Source organism: Puma concolor, chromosome C1 (assembly GCF_028749965.1).
Source record: "Puma concolor isolate L17-30 chromosome C1, mPumCon1.1.hap2, whole genome shotgun sequence".
NCBI classification, from domain to species: domain Eukaryota; kingdom Metazoa; phylum Chordata; class Mammalia; order Carnivora; family Felidae; genus Puma; species Puma concolor.
The window spans coordinates 46863769-46882418 of record NC_141674.1 but is presented as its reverse complement, the minus strand read 5'-3'; the positions used below and the strand labels follow the sequence as shown (position 1 = coordinate 46882418).

Genomic DNA, 18650 nt, shown 5'->3' with positions numbered 1-18650 from the left:
AATGTCTGGGTGCCGGCTTGCCCCAGAAAACATTTGAGTGATAGTGCAGCAGCAGAGGTCCAGAGATTACGGCAAATTACAACACATATCCAGCACCAGGTTTCACTGCACTCTGGTGTCTTTGTCCCAATACCAGCAAATGTGGCTGCTCTCCGGGGTCCACTGGGAACTTTACCTGTCAGGAGGCCATAGAGACTCTACCAAATGCACTCCAAGCAGGGAACTGATTCTCCCCATATGGCCCACAGACCCCTCAGAACACACTGCCTCTTCCGAGGATTTACCCTGCTTCCTTCCTCACCAGAGCACTGCCAGGCACTGAGCTCCAAAACTTTAGACTCTGCTTTTCACTGTTTATAGAATCCTCGTGGTAATGAAACTCTACGCTTGCTTCCTATGAATGATTTTGGGAAACAGATTTCTTTTTCAGTCCCCTGCATGTGTTTTCACTCTCTCTTTCTCTCCAGGTACTTTCAGGGGAGTGCTTTTCTTGCAAGACCCCGATGTGCCCTACTCTCCTCCTTTCCCTTTCTCTGTCCTCTTACTGCAAAAACAGCTCTCTGCCCTCTGCAGCTTTTCTCTCCCCCAGTTCACCTCTCCACACTGTGTACCTGCCGAATTCTGTGGCTCAAGTTAAGCAAAACGTTGTGTGAATCCTCAGATCAATTTCCTAGTGTTCAAAATGGTTTGGTGCTGATCTGGCTGCATTTCGGGGATGAGACGAGCTCAGGGTCTCCATGCTACTCTGCCATCTTAACCAATCAGACTTTGTTGTTGTTGTTGTTGTTGTTTTAGTAACTTCCCCTCCCCAGAAGCATTAACTTCATACTGAATGTACTTGCTCAGCTTATATTTAAAGTGTTCGTGATTTAAAATTATTCCTTTATTCAGTGGCTACCTACTGAACACTAGGTATGTTCCAGATGCTGTTCTTAGTGTTAAGATATACATCAGTGAACAATAGATAAATTCACTGATTCCATGGAGTTTACATTCTGGTTTGGGGGAAAAGACAGCAAGCAACAACAGCAACAAAATCAATTTCCCATCTCTATTAGGTGGATGTCATAAGTTTGATAGAAAAGGTAGAAAGGTAGAAAGAAGAGAGGGGGTGACAGTTGGGGCTGGGAAAGCCCTCATTGAGAAAGTGACATTTCTGCTAGAACTTGAAGGTAGCCGTGGGTGGAACATGCAGAATCTGAGGGAAGAGCCAGTCAGGAAAGAATAAAAGCAAGTATGAAAATTTAGGGCAGGGGCTGTGGAAGGGTTGTAGAATAGCAAGGGCACCAATACGGGAGGAGAAAATTGGGTGGTTAATTAATAACATGATGGAAAGACGAGCATAGGGTTGATAGACAAACCAGTGCTGACGTTTGAGCTCAGCCACTGGTGGTATCATCTTAACAAGTTGTGTATGCCTTTGAGTTTTCATTTTCTCATCTGAAAAATGGAAATACATATTTGCTGTCAGGAACAAATGAGAAAGTGTAAGAAGCTTGGACAGAAATGGGAGATGCCTTCCCCAGCTTGTCCTGTCTTTGCAGGTGTTGCCAGACAGTCTCCACAGTAAGCCTCCATTTCCACAATCCATGGAAACGGGTGATGCCCCAGGAGGCAGGAGCCCGTAGGCTCCGTTGTCTCACAACTCGGCCTAACACCATGCCCCAGGCATAAACCAGGCATCTCATTTATCTTCTTATTTGCTTGCAACAGTCCACAGGAAAAACTGGGGTCCAGGCAATGCTTCCAGCAAGATTGTGCCACTGGCTGCCAAGTGAAGGGTGACTTGAGCTGTTACAAGCAAACAAAGCAAAACAGTTTCCAAGATGTAGGCCTTTTGTTTGTGTGAACAGGGACATGAGCAAACACCGGCATGTTTCAGTTTCAAATAGCTTCTGGAGTAATTGCTGGCACTGCATTCCCTAATTACATAATGTCTGTCTTCTTTGGCAGTGACCTTGGTATTGTGTTTGGTGTGAAAAACATCGAGTCTGGGATACCGCACACTTAGCCTAGTTAGCTATTGCATGTACCTACTTCTTGGAGCCATCCAACTCACTTTCTTTCTCTTGCTCTTTTTTCTTTCTGGCTGTTAATACTTATTCATAGGTTCACAAAGTGTTCAGATATACTTATGAATGACAGACTTGTGTTCCCCACAAATATTTCTTAAGCACCAATTCTGTGCCTAGTGGAGTGCTGTGTCCTGGGGATGTTCAGAACCATATGAAATCCCCGTCCCTCAGGGAGGTTGGGAGAGACAGATATGTAAGACATTACAGTGCAATAAGTTGCAAGATAGGGTTCAGTGCTGAAGAGTATGACCTCTAGAATTGAACAGATGTGTTTGGATCTCTGGTTCCTCCTTATTTTGTGATCTTGGGCATGTAGCATAAATTCCCTGAGACTCTGTTTTCTCATCTCTGCAATGGAGGACATGATTCCCATCCCCTAGTGTGACTGGGTGGGTTGAGTTAGACAATATTGTTTTTTAATTGTTTTAATGTTTATTTATTTTTGAGAGAGACAGAGACAGGATGTGAGTGGGCTAGGGGCAGAGAGAGAGGGAGACACAGAATCCAAAGCAGGCTCCAGGCTCTGAGCTGTCAGCACAGAGCCCGACACGGGCTCAAACCCCCAAGCTGGGAGATCATGACCTGAGCCAAAGTTGGGTGCTCAACCGACTGAGCCACCCAGGCGCCCCAAATTAGACAATATTTTTTTTTTAATTTTTTTTTCAACGTTTATTTATTTTTGGGACAGAGAGAGACAGAGCATGAACGGAGGAGGGGCAGAGAGAAAGGGAGACACAGAATCGGAAACAGGCTCCAGGCTCTGAGCCATCAGCCTGACGCGGGGCTCGAACTCACGGACCGCGAGATCGTGACCTGGCTGAAGTCGGACACTTAACCGACTGCGCCACCCAGGCACCCCAATAGACAATATTTTTAAAACACTTGGCACTACACCAGGTATAGAGTAGATGCTCAATAAACAGCAGCAACTGTAATTATTGCTAGTGCTGTGGTAGAGGTAGGAACCAACAGCATAATGGCACAGAGGAAGGAGTGACCAATCCCAGGGGAGTAGCAACAGAGATACTGTTTAAACTAGATTTTGGGTGATAAAGATAGCTTTGTCAAGTGGAGAAAGAGAGGGGAGATAGTCCTAACAGTTGGGTGGAGATGTGCAGGTAAAAATGTCGTGTTCATGTAAATGTGTTCATTTAAAAAATATTTATTGAGCTGCTACTATGTGTTAGGAATTGGTTAAGTTTCAGGATGGGGTGCCTGGGTGGCTCAGTCAGTTCAGCGTCTGACCTTAATTTTGGCTCAAGTGATGATCTTACAGTTCTTGGGATCAAGCCCCATGTCAGGCTCTGCACTGACAGCTCGGAGCCAACTTGGGATTCTCTCTATGCCTCTCTCTCTGCCTCTCTCTCTGCCCCCACCCCTCAAAATAAATAAACACTTAAAAAAAAAAGAAGTTTCAGAAATATGCAGTGAACATGACAAGGTCCTGACTTCATGGAACTTCTGTTCCTCAGTGGACGATAGGCCATAAACCAGAAAAAGAAAGGTAATTAATGAACAAGGTGTATCTTGTTGTGATAATGTCTATGAAGGATATAAACAGAGTGATAACAAATAGGACAGTTGAGCACTGATAATATTATTTTAGCTGAAGTGGTCATAGGAGGTCTCTCTGAAGAAGGGATAATTAAGCTGAGACCTATAGGATAGAATGAGGAAGCCATGGAAAGAGCTGATGAATAGCATTTCAGGTGGAGGAAACAGTAAACACAAAGGCCCAGAGGTGGGAAAGGGCTTGTCAGGTTTAATCAGCAGCAAGAAATATCCTTGTGGATGCAACATCATGAGTCAGAAGAGTGGCATTTCTTGGGGGCCCGCGGGGTAGGCAGAAGCATATTTTCATTTTGTTTTGGCTTTTGTTTTCATTTAGCAATGGTGAGCAAGGGGACAGATTTCCAGCTTGGAAGGAGACAATCAGATTTATATTTATTTCATGGGCACGTGGCTATTGGGTGAAACATAGGTTGTAAGAAGGTAAAGTAGAAGCAGGAAACCAGTTAGGAACTGTTGCAATCATCCCAGTGAGAGATGGTTTTTGTTTTGCTTTTAAGAGAGGAGACAAGAGCATGTTTGTTGGGCCATGGTCGTAACCTAGTAGAGCAGGAGACTAACGGTGCAAGAGAAAGAGGTTATGTCCGAAGGTTGTTACAATCATTGGGACTAGGCTGCTTATTGGAGTTGAAGTATAGATGGATTTGGGAATTTCGACCAATAGAGTTTGCTAATGGATTAGACTGGGTCACAGAGACTATGGAAAAAGGGAGAAATCAAGGATGACTCCAAGGGGTTTTGCTTAAGCAAGAAGGTGTCATTTGCCGAGTTGAGGCAGAGTGAGAGAGAAACTGGCTTGGGCCGTTATGAAGAGACGCACCAGAGACGTATTAAATTTTAGATCCCTAGTAGAAAACGTAGTGATATCTAGAGCTCAAGATACTGGTCTATGCTAGAAATATAAATTTGGGAATTACTAGCATTCAGATGGTGTTTAAAGCCACAGTGAGCTCACTAGGGGAGAACAGGTAGCTATAGAAGATAAAAAGAGCCCAAGATTCGGGAGAGGAAGAGGAGGAGCCAGTCAAGAAGACTGAGAAGGAGAGACCAGTGAGCAAGAAGGAAAGCCAGGAGGAATGAAACTGTGCAAGCCAAGGGAGGAGAGCAATTCAAGGAGGCAGTGGTGAGGTCTGGAATCCCACTGCCAGGTAAAATGAGGACAGAGAAGTCTCCCTTGAATTTGGCAACATAGAGGGCATCAGTGGCAGTGGGGAGGATGGAAACCAACTGGGAATCGACTAAAAATGGGAACAGGAAATGTTCCATTTTGTGTCTGTAGGGCTTTTTTGCAACTCTAAATCTGAAAAAAAAAAAAAAAAAAAAAAAAAAAAAAAAACACCAGGGGGGCCTGAGTGACTCAGTCAGTTAAGTGTCCGACTTCGGCTCAGGTCATGATCTCACAGTTCGCGGGTTCGAGCCCTGCATCGGGCTCTGTGCTGACAGCTCAGGGCCTGGAGCCTGCTTCTAATTCTGTGTCTTCCTCTCTCTCTGCTTCTTGCCCACTTGCACTCTCTCTCTTTCTCAGAAATAAATAAACATTAAAAAAACAGCAAGATATCATTTGTGAATTATGAAGCTTTTGTAGACGAACATGTCTATTTACATTTCTGTTCTTTTTAATTTTATTTTCTGAAAAACCAAAAGAGCAATGGAATGAGACTATGAAAGTACTAGACAGTTTGTTGAGAAATTTGGCAGTAAAAGTTGAAGAGACATGAAGTGATATATGGAAGGTAGATAAGGGAGTCAGGAGAGCTTATATTTGGTTTTGCTTTTAAGTGTGAGATGTGAGAGCACGTTTGGTGGGTGACTGATTATGCCAAAGGAAGAGGTTATGTGTAAAAGACTAAAGTCCTTTGTGACTGGTGGGGTGTGCCTCTGATAGGTGTGGGGACACCTTCTGGGGGAGCAGGAGGAAAGGCGAGAAGCATGGGTACTGGGAGTTGAGGGCAGTTTTAGAGCATGGATGTGGGAAGGTGATAGAATGCAAGGTGGCTTCTACCGGCAGTGAAGTATGAGGTGAGGTCATCAGCCAAGAGAGTGAGGGTATGAGCAAGGAACCTGGGAGGCGTGAGGAGGATGAAAAGGGCATGAAATTTTTGTCTCCACGAAAGAAGAAGTTAATGTGCCAGGGGAAGGAGTGAGTGGAGGTGGGACTACATCACGTCTCTCTGAGTCCTTATCCAGCGTGGTTTCTTGTTCACCTCCGAGCTTCACTGAGTCTGAGACATGGCCCTTTGCTCTTGGAGGCCCATGATAAACATGCTGCTGAATGCCTTATATGAGGATGGCAGTGCTGTTTTAAGGGAAAAAAGGTGGGAAAGTAAGACTTATGGAGCACGTGTTACAGGGTAGGCACTATGTTGGGCCCTTCAACTACAATATCTTATCAGGTTTCAATGATGAGAAAACTGATGTGTGTGTGTGTGTGTGTGTGTGTTGCATATATATCTACATAATGCACATATACATATATAAACATTCATGCACACAGACATGCACATGCACATGCACACACACATTTATTTCCTGCTAACATTCTGTCCCTGTCTCAAATAATTTATAATTTAGGAATCTAGCCTAAGGGAGAAATTTGGTACATGAATGAATAGAGCTAGGGTCAGCAAAGTACAGTCTATGGGCAAGTCCAGCCCACCACCTGCCTATCTTTTGAAGAAAAAATGTTTTATAGAAATACAACCATACCCATTTAATTACAAATTGGTTTTGGCTGCTTTTGCAATGTCACAACAGAACTGAGTGGCTGCAACAGTGTAAAGACTAAAATATTTACCTGAAATTTTATAAAATTTTATAGAAAAATTTTAGCCAACCCATGAGCCAAAGTACAAGGGAGAAGGTGCTAAGGTTGAGAAGATGCAGCTATTACTTTTGGTTGTGATTAGAGACTGTGCCAGTGAAGCAATGACATTTGAGTTCCCTCTTGACAGATTCATGCCTTTGTTCAACAAAGATTGTTTTAGCATCTCCTATGTGGCAGGCACTGTTCTAGGTGCTGAAGTTACAACAATGACCAACATAAATAAAAGTCCCACCCTCATGAGGCATGCGTTCTTATGGATTGGTAGGATTTGGGGAGATGTAATAAAAGGAAAGTCATTGCTGCTGAAGCAGAAGTGGAGCAAAGGTGCATGAATGGAATAATCAGGAAAAGTTTCAGAAATGGAAAGTAGTCCCAATTGACCCAAAGGATATAAGATGAGCAGGAATGTAGAACCATACTGCAAAGTAGTGATTTTCTTTTTTTTTTTTTTTTTCATGTTTCAAGTTTTAATTTAATTTAATTTTTTTTAATTTTTATTCAAAGTAGTGATTTTCAGGGGTGCCTGGGTAGCTCAGTCAGTTAAGCATCTGATTTCGGCTCAGGTCATGATCTCACAGTTTGTGGGTTCGAGTCCTGCATCAGGCTCTGTGTGGACAGCTCAGGGCCTGGAGCTTGCTTCAGATTCTGTCTCCCCCTCTCCCTGCCCCTTCCTGGCTTGCACTCTGTCTCTCTCTCTCTGTCTCTCAAAAATAAATAAACATTAAAAAATTTTTCAAAGTAGTGATTTTCAAAGTGTGGTCCTCAGACTATCATTGGAATTACCCAGGGAGTTTGCTAAACATATGTGTTCTTGGGACAGAGTTCAGACCTACAGAATCCAAACCTATGAGGGTAGAATACAGATACCTACATACTTAAAAATTCTTCGTTTATTCTTAGGCTTAGTATATTTTTGAATTACTATGTTAGAAGTTCACTGGAATCAGATTCAGGAGTGTGTGGGGGGAGGGTAGTGGGATGTCAGCAGAGGGAAGGAGGTAAGAAAGAAAGTGAAGGCCCTCCAACTTTGAGACAACTTAGTATCCATCACTGGAACTCAGGCTTCTTTTAGCACATCTGGGAGATTTGGATAGGTGAAGTCATTTACTAAAGAAACTGTAGAGCTTCCTTGAAGGAAGCTCAACCTTAAGGGTGTAATGAAAGAGAAGGACCTGGTTGATGCAGACCCTCACTCATCAGAAAGAAAGAATGATGCTGAATGCATTGTGAGAACAGCTGCCAGATTTTCTTCGTAGCTCAGGCCCTCATACGTTTTTTTTTCCCCCCATAAAGGCTGACTTATAACCAATTCATTAAAATTGTATGCTCTAATCACCATTACTGTTGTTGAGAGGTTCATACTTGAGGTGGAAACATAGATTACATACTGAAATGGTAAAGATAAAAGGCTATGTTAATGGTATAGACAATTAGGTGGGGTTCGGTGGCCAGGCATAACCTGTGGGTTAGGTGGGACATAACCTTTACCAGTAAGCAAAGAGGAGTGAACAAGTCTCTCCAAACAGCAGAAATAGCTTAAGCTTGAGAGAAGCCCATAATCAGAGACAACACATGCATGCAGTAATGAGCAGATCAATTTGGCTGGAATAGGAAATTCACATAGAGCAGTAATAGGAGATAAGTCTGGAAAGGTTGTCTAGGGCCAGATGGGGAAGGGCCTTGAATGCCAAGCTAAGGATTTTGGCATTTATCCTGGAGGCAGTGGGGAGCCATTTAACTTTTTTAGCAGTGGGGTTACAGGATTAGAGCTGCACTTTAGGGAAATTAAACCAGTGAACGAATGGAAGACAGATTATGGACACGAGAGGCTGGAAGTGAGGAAACCAATTAGGAGATCATTGGAAAGGCCCAGGTGAGAAGTAATGAGCACGTGGATATGGTGGAAGCAGTGAGAATGGGGGGGAGAGGAGAGAGGACTTTGAGAAAATGCACAGATAAAATCAGCTGGAGTTGGCAATAGAATAGAGAAATGGAATGCGCCAAGAGGAAGGATCCAAGACCACCCTAAAGATTCCCACCTGGATAACCATGGAGACATTGGTGCAATTACAAGAACAGAGAGGACAGGGATGGATGAGTGGGGAGAGTGTGAAGACTGATGATTTGAAATGCAAGAGGGCCAGTGGGTAGGTATTTAGAATGGCAGGGACTCTGGGGCGAGGCCAGTGATGGTGAGATGGGCATCTGCAGGAGTTCCCTTCCCTTGTGCTTGAATATTAGGCCATTGATTGGACTCAAAGTGGTAAATTGGATGTTGCTATTCTTTCTTTCTACACACACACACACACACACACAATCATATATTGATTCCATAAATATACACCGGGAGAAAATCTTGGGTTGCATGTATATATAGATAGTACTTTTATTCATTTCACCCCATGTGGTACAACTCATGCCAGAATCCCAGAAAATGTAAGAGGGGTGGGGGGAAATGATGATAAAACAGTATGAATCCACCAGGGAAGAATAATCAAAACTGATTAAAAACTGGTTTCTTTTCCAAAGTTTCATTTTTAAATACTTTAAAAAATTGATTGATGCTTCAATGGAAAGAGTATAAACGAAGTTGGATATTGATGTAAATCTCCCCCCACCCCTTTCTTCCGTTTTTCCTTCTTTTATTTCTTAACAATGCAATGCAAAATCAAACAATTTTAACAGCCCTGCTGGGTCTCAGGAGGACTCTGGCACATCAAGAAGTGCTTCCCCTAAGCAAAAGTTACCAAGCCAAAAACACAGCAAAAGCTTTCTCTTAAGTAAAAGCAGGGTGGAAAATGAAAAATGAAATATTATTGCAGAACTTATTTCTTAGAGTGCATGAAGAAGTTGTTTAAGAAATTAAATAGTCATTTCTCAATAATAGCATTGAAATCAGAACATTAGTTAGTCAAGAAACCTAGGAGAACAAGCGTTATGGAAAGAAATACAAAGTACTTGAATACCTGTGATAGGCTAAGGCTTACACCACCCATCCCCATCTTACATAATGACATCCCCTGCCTTCTCCTGCCACTTAAATTCCTCAGGGAGAACACTTCTTGCCCTAGAGTCGCAATAAAGTGTCATCAAACGATCACAAGGTTTGGAGGTCATTGGTCCCAGGTTTGAATCCTGGTTACGAGGTTTTTTAACTGTGTGACTTTAGGCAAATCTCTTAGTTTCTTTGAGACTCAATATTCTCATCTGTTGTGAGAGTTAAATTAGCTAATGGGTGAAAAGCACCCTCCAGAGAGCCTTGCATGTAATGGACACTTTTTTAAAAATAAATTTTTTATTTTAGATTACTTCTATGCTTATAGAAAAATTGCAAAAATTTTATAGAGAGTTCCCATGTAACCCACCCCCAGTTTCTCCTATTATTAACATCTTATGTTAGTGTGGTATATTTGTCACAATCAGTGACTAATCTTAATACATTATTTTAACCAAAGTTCATACTTTACTCAGATTTCCTTAGTTTCTACCTCATGTCCTTTTCCTGTTCCAGGATCCTGTCCAGGATACTATATATTTCATCCTCAGGCATCCTTAGACTCCTCTCGGCTGTGAGTTTCTCAAACTTTCTGTGGTTTTGATGGTCTTGGTAGTTTTGTGCGGTACTGGTCAGGTCTTTTACAGTGTCCCTCAGTATTTCAACGAAGTTTTGTCTGAGGTTTTTCTCATGATTAGGCCCAGGTTATAAGTTCTGGGGAGAAAAACCACAAAGTGAAAGTGCCATTTTCATCACATCATATCAAAGGTACTTAGTACCAAGACATATCACTGTTGATGTTGACTTTGGCCACCTGGCCAACATGGTGTTTGTCAGGCTTCTCTACTCCAAAGCCATTCTTGTTCACTCCATTTCCATATTGTCCTGTTTGAAAGGAAATCACCAGTCCCAGCCCATACTTAAGGAATGTGGAGTTTTACTCCACCTCTTTGCAGGTAAAATATTTACAGAAGTTATTTTAAATTCTTCTGCACTAGAGATTTATCTATTCTCCCTCATTTATTTATATATTCAATCACTTATTTATATCTGTATGGGCTCATGGGTATTTATTTTATACTTTGTGTTAAAATCTAATACTCTTTTATTCATTTTCTTGCTCAGCTTGTTGTGGTTTTGACTGATACTGATGGAAGGTCTTTCCATTGGCTTTTATGTGCCTTTGACATACCCCATTATTTTGTGTGTTTTTCCTTTTTTTGTCTTAGCACTTTCTTACTTCCTGGCGCTATGGGATGCCTCAGACTCATATATTACCTCCCCAAGATGTAGAATTAGTTATTCCTCCAAAGTGTCCTGATCCCTTTTATTGAAAGGGATAATTTTTTAATGTCACTTTTTTTTTCTTACATTAAGGTCACACAGTGAAGATGCTAAGAATTGATTATGAAATTATTAAGCAGCATTGACAGTATAGACAAGTTGGTGCCTCAAAGTAAGCAAAGATTTACTTTAGTGCCTCCTAGGTGCCTGATAAGGTACAGGTTTCTAAAGATACTAAGACTATACGAAATACGTACTGAGTGCTTCCCATGAGTATTGCCACTATATACACTATTTTAAGCACTTCATTTGTGGTAAGTCATTTAACACTTCTACCCATCCTGCAAGGTGTCAGGTCCTGTCATCCTTCTCATTCTTTGGATAGCTATGACAGGACTCCTTTGCCATCACAGGGCTCAACTTCTGGTGGACAAAATAGACAAGCAGAGGGAACTAAGAACAGGAAAGAGACACCCAATTCAGCAGTGGCATTGGGGAGAGCATTCTGGCTTAGTGACACCTGAGCTGAGTCCTGGTGGATGCAGAGGAATTATGGATAGCAGTCCAGGAAGAAGAAAGATCCTGGGTAAACACACCAGGGAGTGGAATAGTCCCACGCAGGGATGGGAAGCAGTCAGTTACTGCCAGGCAGAGAATAAGTAGTGTGGGGTTGACAAGGAAGACGAGGGACTTGGTCTCAGAGTGTTGTGTATGTTCTTCCAGGTAGCTTGAACCTCCTTGTAAGTGACATGATAAATGTGATTTATAGACATATTGACACAGCGCAGATGACAGGTGGGAGGCATAAGACAAGAAGCGAACAGAGTAGTTAGGAGAAAACAGAAGAAATCCAAGGGGGAGATTTTAGGGGCTTAGACCAGGGCAGCGGCAGTGTAAGCTAGAGAAATTAGTACATATTAAATTAGCAGGACCTAGAGATTGAGAAACCATGTGGGTTCCTACACTTCTTTTCTTTCCAGAATGTACCCCGGGTGATAAAAGGAAAGGGATTCAAGGAGAATGCTCTAAGAAGTTCATGCATATGACTAGAGCTTCCTATGTTATCAATCTTGGCAACCCAAGTTTGCCAAAAAAGGGAAAAGATAGAAGAATCTTAACATTCATGTACCACTGTGGCAGCATTCACAGTCAGTAGCTATCAATAGCAATTATTAGTATATTAGAATGAATATGTGATTTGGAGCTAACCAAGAAATTCTACCAAAATTGAGTTCTACCTCCTCTACTTAACTGGTATCCTCTTGCCTAAGTATCCATAAGCCTTAGTTTTCTCATTGGTAAAGTGGGAAACATAGTCATACCTACATCTTGAGGTTGTAATAAGGGCAAGGGTTAATGCATTCCCTGCTCTTGGGTCACCTAATATAGTTAGTGTAAAATTGTGTAGGATTTATTTCTTGCTGTCTCATGAAGTTCGCTTAATCTTTCAGTTACCTTTTGTTTTAAAAAGACTTTTTTTTTTTAATTTTTTTTCAACGTTTATTTATTTTTGGGACAGAGAGAGACAGAGCATGAACGGGGGAGGGGCAGAGAGAGGGAGACACAGAATCGGAAACAGGCTCCAGGTTCTGAGCCATCAGCCCAGAGCCTGACGCGGGGCTCGAACTCACGGACCGCGAGATCGTGACCTGGCTGAAGTCGGACGCTTAACCGACTGCGCCACCCAGGCGCCCCTAAAAAGACTTTTTTAATGTTTATTTATTTTTGAGAGAGAGAGAGAGAAAGAGAGAGAGAGAGAGTGCAGGTGGAGGAGGGGCAGAGAGAGAGGGAGACACAGAATCTGAAGCAAGCTCCAGGCTCTGATCTGTCAGCACAGAGCCCGACCCAGGACTCGGACCCATGAAGCATGGGATCATGACCTGGGCCAAAGTCAGTTGCCCAACTGACCCAGCCACCAGGCACCCCTTTCAGTCACCTTCTGAAAGTTAAAGTTTACCACTCATTCTTTGCAGCAAGGAACTTAGACACAGAGAAGTGAAGGGGTTTCTTTAAAATTAAAGAGCTTCTAGAACAGATTTTTGGACCCCAAGACCAGGATTCTCTGTACTCTGTTTTCATCTGACAGAAACTTGTGAAATAGGAATCAGTTACCTTGTTTATTCATTTAACAAATATTTGCTTCAACTGCTTTTCTCTGGCCAGCTCTGTTATGTGATCAGGATATAGAAAGAACCAGATAGATAAAACTCTCCCCTCATGGACTTGGAGAGATATGCAAACAAATAAACCAAGAAAGATAACACATGAGCTCTAAACCATCAAAGATGAGGAAGTGCTATGAAAAAATCATTAAAAGGGCATATGCCTAACCTGCAACATATTCTTTATGGACCCTGCTTCAACTCTTTGCCCAGATGAAATTTTCCAGAAGTAACTGCCCAACCCTGAGGGCTTTTTTCATTTTAAGACCTGTGTTATCCCCTTGTTGTGCAGAGAGAGAAACGCTACTAAGAGAAGGGAGTCGCACAAATCAGCGTAGGCAATAATCATTCGTAAAAACACTAGCAGAGGTTCTAATGGGATGCAATGTTTTAAAAAGCATGTATGGTTGTTGGCTTACCTAAAGGGAGGAGGCCGAAGTACAATTCTAAGGAACAAAGTAGGGGGAAAACACAAGTTAGAAGATGTAGTTGATTTCCCCATGAATAGCCTTGGAAGTGTTTTGGTGTCTTTTCTCCATTTGTTTTCTCTGTCACTTAATGAGAGCTCATTAAATACAAAATGTTTCATCCTGCTCTTCACTAAGTATTGGAACACAAGCACACTCGGGCGCTACCAAAAACTCTGCAAATAGAACTTGTAATGTCTGCATTATATTCCAGGGTGTGGACATAACAGAACTTATTTTACCGTTCTGCTCTTGCTTAAAAGTCAGATGGCTCCCATTTTTTTCGTGTATCAGGCATCTACTGCTGTGCAGCTACCTAACCCGTGGAGTGTTTCATCCTAAAACTTAAATAGCTTAAAAACTTTAGCCATTACTTCTCATGCTTCTACTGGGTTGCTTGCTGGGTGGGTCAGCTTACGTGGAGAGTCAGCTGAGTCTGAGGGTCTAAGAAGCCACATTCACATGTCTGGCAGATGGTGTCAGCTAAACCCTGAGGTGCCTCTATCCTCCAGAAGCTCTAGCCTACATGGAGGTCTGAGAGAGGCATGCCCAGAGGCTAAGAACACTTCAAGATCTCTTGAGATCTAGGCTCTGAAACAAGTAAAACTTTAACTTCTGCCATATGCTTTTGGTCAAGACAAGCCACAAGACTGGTCCAAAATCAAGAGGCGGAAAACTAAACTTCACCTCTGAATCAGAGGAGTATTGAAGTCCCCTTAGGAGGGCACATGCACACTAGGATATAAGGGACTTGTGCTGTTAGTCTAACACAGGGGATTACTGAGCAATATGCTACAATAAACATTTTTATGTTCATTAAGCTTTAGTTTTTAGAGTCTAAAACGTTATTTCCTTGGAACAAACCCTTAGAATTTGATGTACCAGGAGAAAGGAGAAGATGCATTTTTAAGGCTTTTGATACAAACTGTCTTGCTTTCCAGAATGTACTTAGATGACACTCACCATCTCTGCTTTCTAAGACAGAGGAAATTTAATTGGTCAGCCCCGTATAAAAAAAGTTGATTATAATGTTCCATCAGAATTAAAAGCGGGATTTTTTTCTGAAGGAATAAAGCAGCTCAGTGGCAATGAGCCGGATTTTTCTATGTCTGATTAAGAATAACGTGCTCCTTGGCATAAATGAAATCTTGGGCGAGGAGTTGGAGGCAGACCAGATTTCAGATCCATCTACCAAACAAATCCCTTGTGATCTGAATGTATGAATTTGTTGAGATTTCCCGATGGCTAACAATATGCCTTCATGTTAGCAATGACAAAAAAACTAATAGCTGGGCATGGTATTAAAAAAAGGCCTCTTTTTCATGTAATTGAATTCTTCAATCTTGCACTGCATTCATTGAGAAGAACTCTTGGGATGAATTTCTTTGAAATCTGTGCTACTGATTTTATTTTCTGATATGTTGACCTTCTTCATCTTGAGACATGTTGCAAGATTGGCAGGCTTCGTTTTCTGTGCATCAGATACAGTGAAAGCTGTGTTAAGGCTCCTGCCGTTGAAATGTATTCAGTGTGGATGCTAATGAAGAATTTTAAAGCGATCTGTTTGGTTCGTTCCTCTTTTTCTTATTTCTCTGGAAGGGGGAGAAATAACATCTCCTTAGCAAAGAGAACTAAAAAAAATAAATAATGACCACATCTGTCTTTCAGAACTCGGTCTGTGCTATTTTCAGGAGCAAACTGTAACTCTGTATCAAGGGTGGTGGTGATTTTGTTTTAATTATTAGAGAATGGATAAACGTCTTGCTGGTAATTGCCCTGTCTAAATGTCCGCCAGGCACTTCAACTTATACAAAGTATTTATTTGCCATTCATAAGTCATCAGCAGTGTAAAAAATACCAAGCGAGACATTGGCAAGGTAGATATGAATTAGTTATGGCCCCTTCCTTCAAAGCGGCTTATAGTCAAGTATAAAGGCTGGACATGAACCAGAATGACCTGGATAAGTCTAAAATCTCATGTGAAAAAGCACTCAAATAAGAATGAATGAAAGAGAATGTCTTCCATTAAACCAATAAGTATAATGAGGAATGCCTTCTTTATTCAACATATCCTAGCATATTTGCCACAATCGTTTACTCCCTTGCCTCTCTAGTTTTTCATCCCACCCATCTAGAAAAATCCTAATGTGGGAGAAAGACAGACAACGTTTTACTTGGCATATATGCCTGTACCGGAGACTCTAAGGTCACTTTAGTGGACAGACTGGCATGATTGCTAACCTCAAAAGGACCCACATCCCAAATAGTCTGTTTAACTTATTATAACACTATCTGTTGGGTTCGATCGGGGTATCTGAGAATTCAACTCAATTCTGACACTATCTATGCAGAGATAACATCAGATATCACAGGTTAAGGGCATGGTCCTACAAGCCTCCCTCCATCCCCCACTTCAGATGCCACTTAGAAGCCCAGGTAGTGGGGTGCCTGGGTGGCTCAGCTGGTTAAGCGTTCAACTCCTGATTTTGGCTCAGGTCATGATCTCACAGTTTGTAGGGCTCTGCACTGACAGTGTGGAGCCTGCTTGGGATTCTCTCTCAACCTCTCTCTCTGTCCCTTCCCCTCCTCAAAATAAATAAATAATCTTAAAAAATAAACAAGTCCGGGCGCCTGGGTCGCTCATTCATTTGAACGTCAGAATTCAGCTCAGGTCACGGTCTTGTGCCTTGTGAGCAGCTCGTGAATTTGAACCCCACGTAGGGCTGTCTGCTATCAGCACGGAGCCTGCTTTGGATCCTCTGTCACCCTCTCTCTCTGTCCCTCCTCCACCTGTGTTTTCTCTCTCTCTCTCTCTCTCTCTCAAATAACAAACATTTAAAATTAATTAATTAATTAATCAAGCAAGCCCAAGTTGTTACTGGTGCTTATGACCAACTGCTATAAATCAGTTTCCCATGACTTCCTCCTTAGGATTGGTTAATTTGCTAGAGCAGCTCACAGAACTCAGAGAAACATTTTATTTACTAAATTACTGGTTTATTATAAAAGGATATATAGCTCAGGAACAGCCAGATAGAAGAGATACAAAGGACATGTTATGTGGGAAGGAGGCGGAGCTTCCCTGCCCTCTCTAGGTTCACCAATCTCCCATATCACATGTTAACCAACCCAGAAGCTCTTTGAACCTGGTCCTTCTGGGGTTTTGTGGAGGCTTCATTGTGTAGGCATGATTGATTAAATCAGTGACCATTGTTTCAACCTCCCAGAGGTGGGAGGTGGGGGAATGAAAGCTCCAACCCTCTAATCACTTGGCTCCATTGGCAACCAGCTCCCATCCTTAGGTGCCTTCCAAAAGTCACTTCCTTAATATAACAAAAGACCCTTAGGAAATTCCAAGTGTTGTGGGAGCTGTGAGCTAGGCGCTGTGGACAATGGCCTAATATATATGAGAAATATATTTTGGTCACCTAAATGGCCGAATATATATCTCATGTAAGTCACAATATCACACGGTACAACAAATATTTCCAACTTTGTCCACTCTCTTCAAACCTGCAACTCTTTTGCAACCTACCTCCATCACCTATGACTCTTAGCAAATGACCACCCCCTACTTTACATACAAAGTAAATCTGGAAAATAAGAAGCCCCTTGTCTTCTTCTCATTGAACATACAAACCCACCTGTGTCTGACCCTCCTGCCCTCTTTCACTCCTGTTACAACAGAGGAGAGTGGTCCCAGTTTCTTTGCCAAGGCCAGTTCCTTTGCATTAGCTTTGAAATGTGTCCTCAAGTGACATTTCTTCCCATCATTATTTAAACACAAGTGAGTCCCTTCAGTCTTCAATCAATCAATAAATAACCATCCAGAGACCTACTATAACATTTTCCTTCTCTCCCCTAATCTCACAGTATTCTCAAAAGATCTGTCTTTTGTTAGTATCTCCATTACAAATCTCATTATTCTCCCTTTAGCCTCTTCCAGTCTTGTCACGTTTTGCATCATTCGCCCTGAATGGCCTTCACTAACATCAACACGTGGCCTCATTGTCATCAGCTGCAAAGGCCCCCCTCAGTACCCGTCTTCCTTCACCTCTCTGCCATATTTGGCTTTGTTGATCAATCCTTTCTTCATGGAACACCCTCCACCCTTGACTGTAGTGGGACACAGTTTACCTGGTTTTATCACTCCTTTCTGGCCACTCCTCCCTGCTCTTTCAAGTCTACCCTTTCCTACCTGGCCATTAAATAATGGATTTTCTTAAAGCACCACAGTAGGCTCTCTGAGACCATCCTCTACCCCTTACACTCCTGTAGACTTGCAGACCATCTAAAACTGCCCAGATACATCTCCAGTGCAGAGCTTTCCTGAGCTCCAGATCTGTGTTTCTTATGAATTTATATCTGAGCTTAGATGCCTCAAGAGTGTCTCAAATTTGGTATGTCCAAAATAGCAGTCATGACCTTGTCCTTTTCCAGGATTCTCCATCTCTCTGTCACCAACTTTCATCCATTTTACAAGGGAAAAAACAAAGTACTGAGAGTTATCCTTGATACATCCTCTTCCTCAATCCTGCTCTCTGGCCAGTCCTGTGAAGTCCAACTCTAAGGTCTTGTTCCATCCATTCTCTCGACTTCCACTTCTCCACCCCAGTGTGAGCCCCTTCCCTCTAGGTCTATTGCTGTGGCCTCCTGCCAGTCATTCTGATGCCTCCCTTACTCTCTTCCACTTCATTCTCCAAACAACCACCAAACTGATCATTTAAAAACATAGAACTGAATGTATCACCTCTGTGATTAAAATCCTCCAATGACTTTCCCGTGACTCACAGAATACAAGCCAAAATCCTTAACGTGTCCTGAAGAATCTTGTACAGTCTGCCTTCTACCCACTTCTCTTCCCCATCCCCCTGATACCTGCCCTTCACCATTACCCCTCTTGCCACATGAATCTATGCTTTGTTGGAACCCCCTGTTGGAACCCTCATCCTTCACCCTCTTCACTTACTTATACCTCTTATCCATCCAGTGTGTACACAGATCGTTACTTCCTCGAGGAAATCTTCCCAGAATCTCAAGACTAGTTCACCTCTGCTGATTACAGGCTCTCACCATAAACTTCTATGATTATTTATTCAATGTCTATATCCATCACTAGACTAGAAACTGTACTTTGGCAGAGGGGAATGTCTTATTGACTCACAGTTGTTTTCCAGAACCTATCCTTAATGCTTGGAACATAGCAGATGTTCAACAGATGTTTTCAATGAGCACACACTATGTGCCAGGCACCATTCCACTGGAAACACAGTG

At 42.2% G+C, this 18650-nt stretch overlaps 1 protein-coding gene across 14 annotated transcripts in view; it reads left to right on the top strand.

Moving 5' to 3' along the window:
- Positions 1-18650, top strand: part of DAB1 (DAB adaptor protein 1) — a 1146801-nt gene that overhangs the window by 651488 nt on the left and 476663 nt on the right. The window contains exon 5 of one of the 14 annotated variants that reach the window (XM_086717102.1): positions 9980-10037. The exons of the other annotated variants lie outside the window; for them this stretch is intronic. The gene's annotated coding sequence lies outside the window, so the exon portion shown is untranslated. The remainder of the gene's footprint in view (positions 1-9979; positions 10038-18650) is intronic. 14 annotated transcript variants of the gene reach the window in all.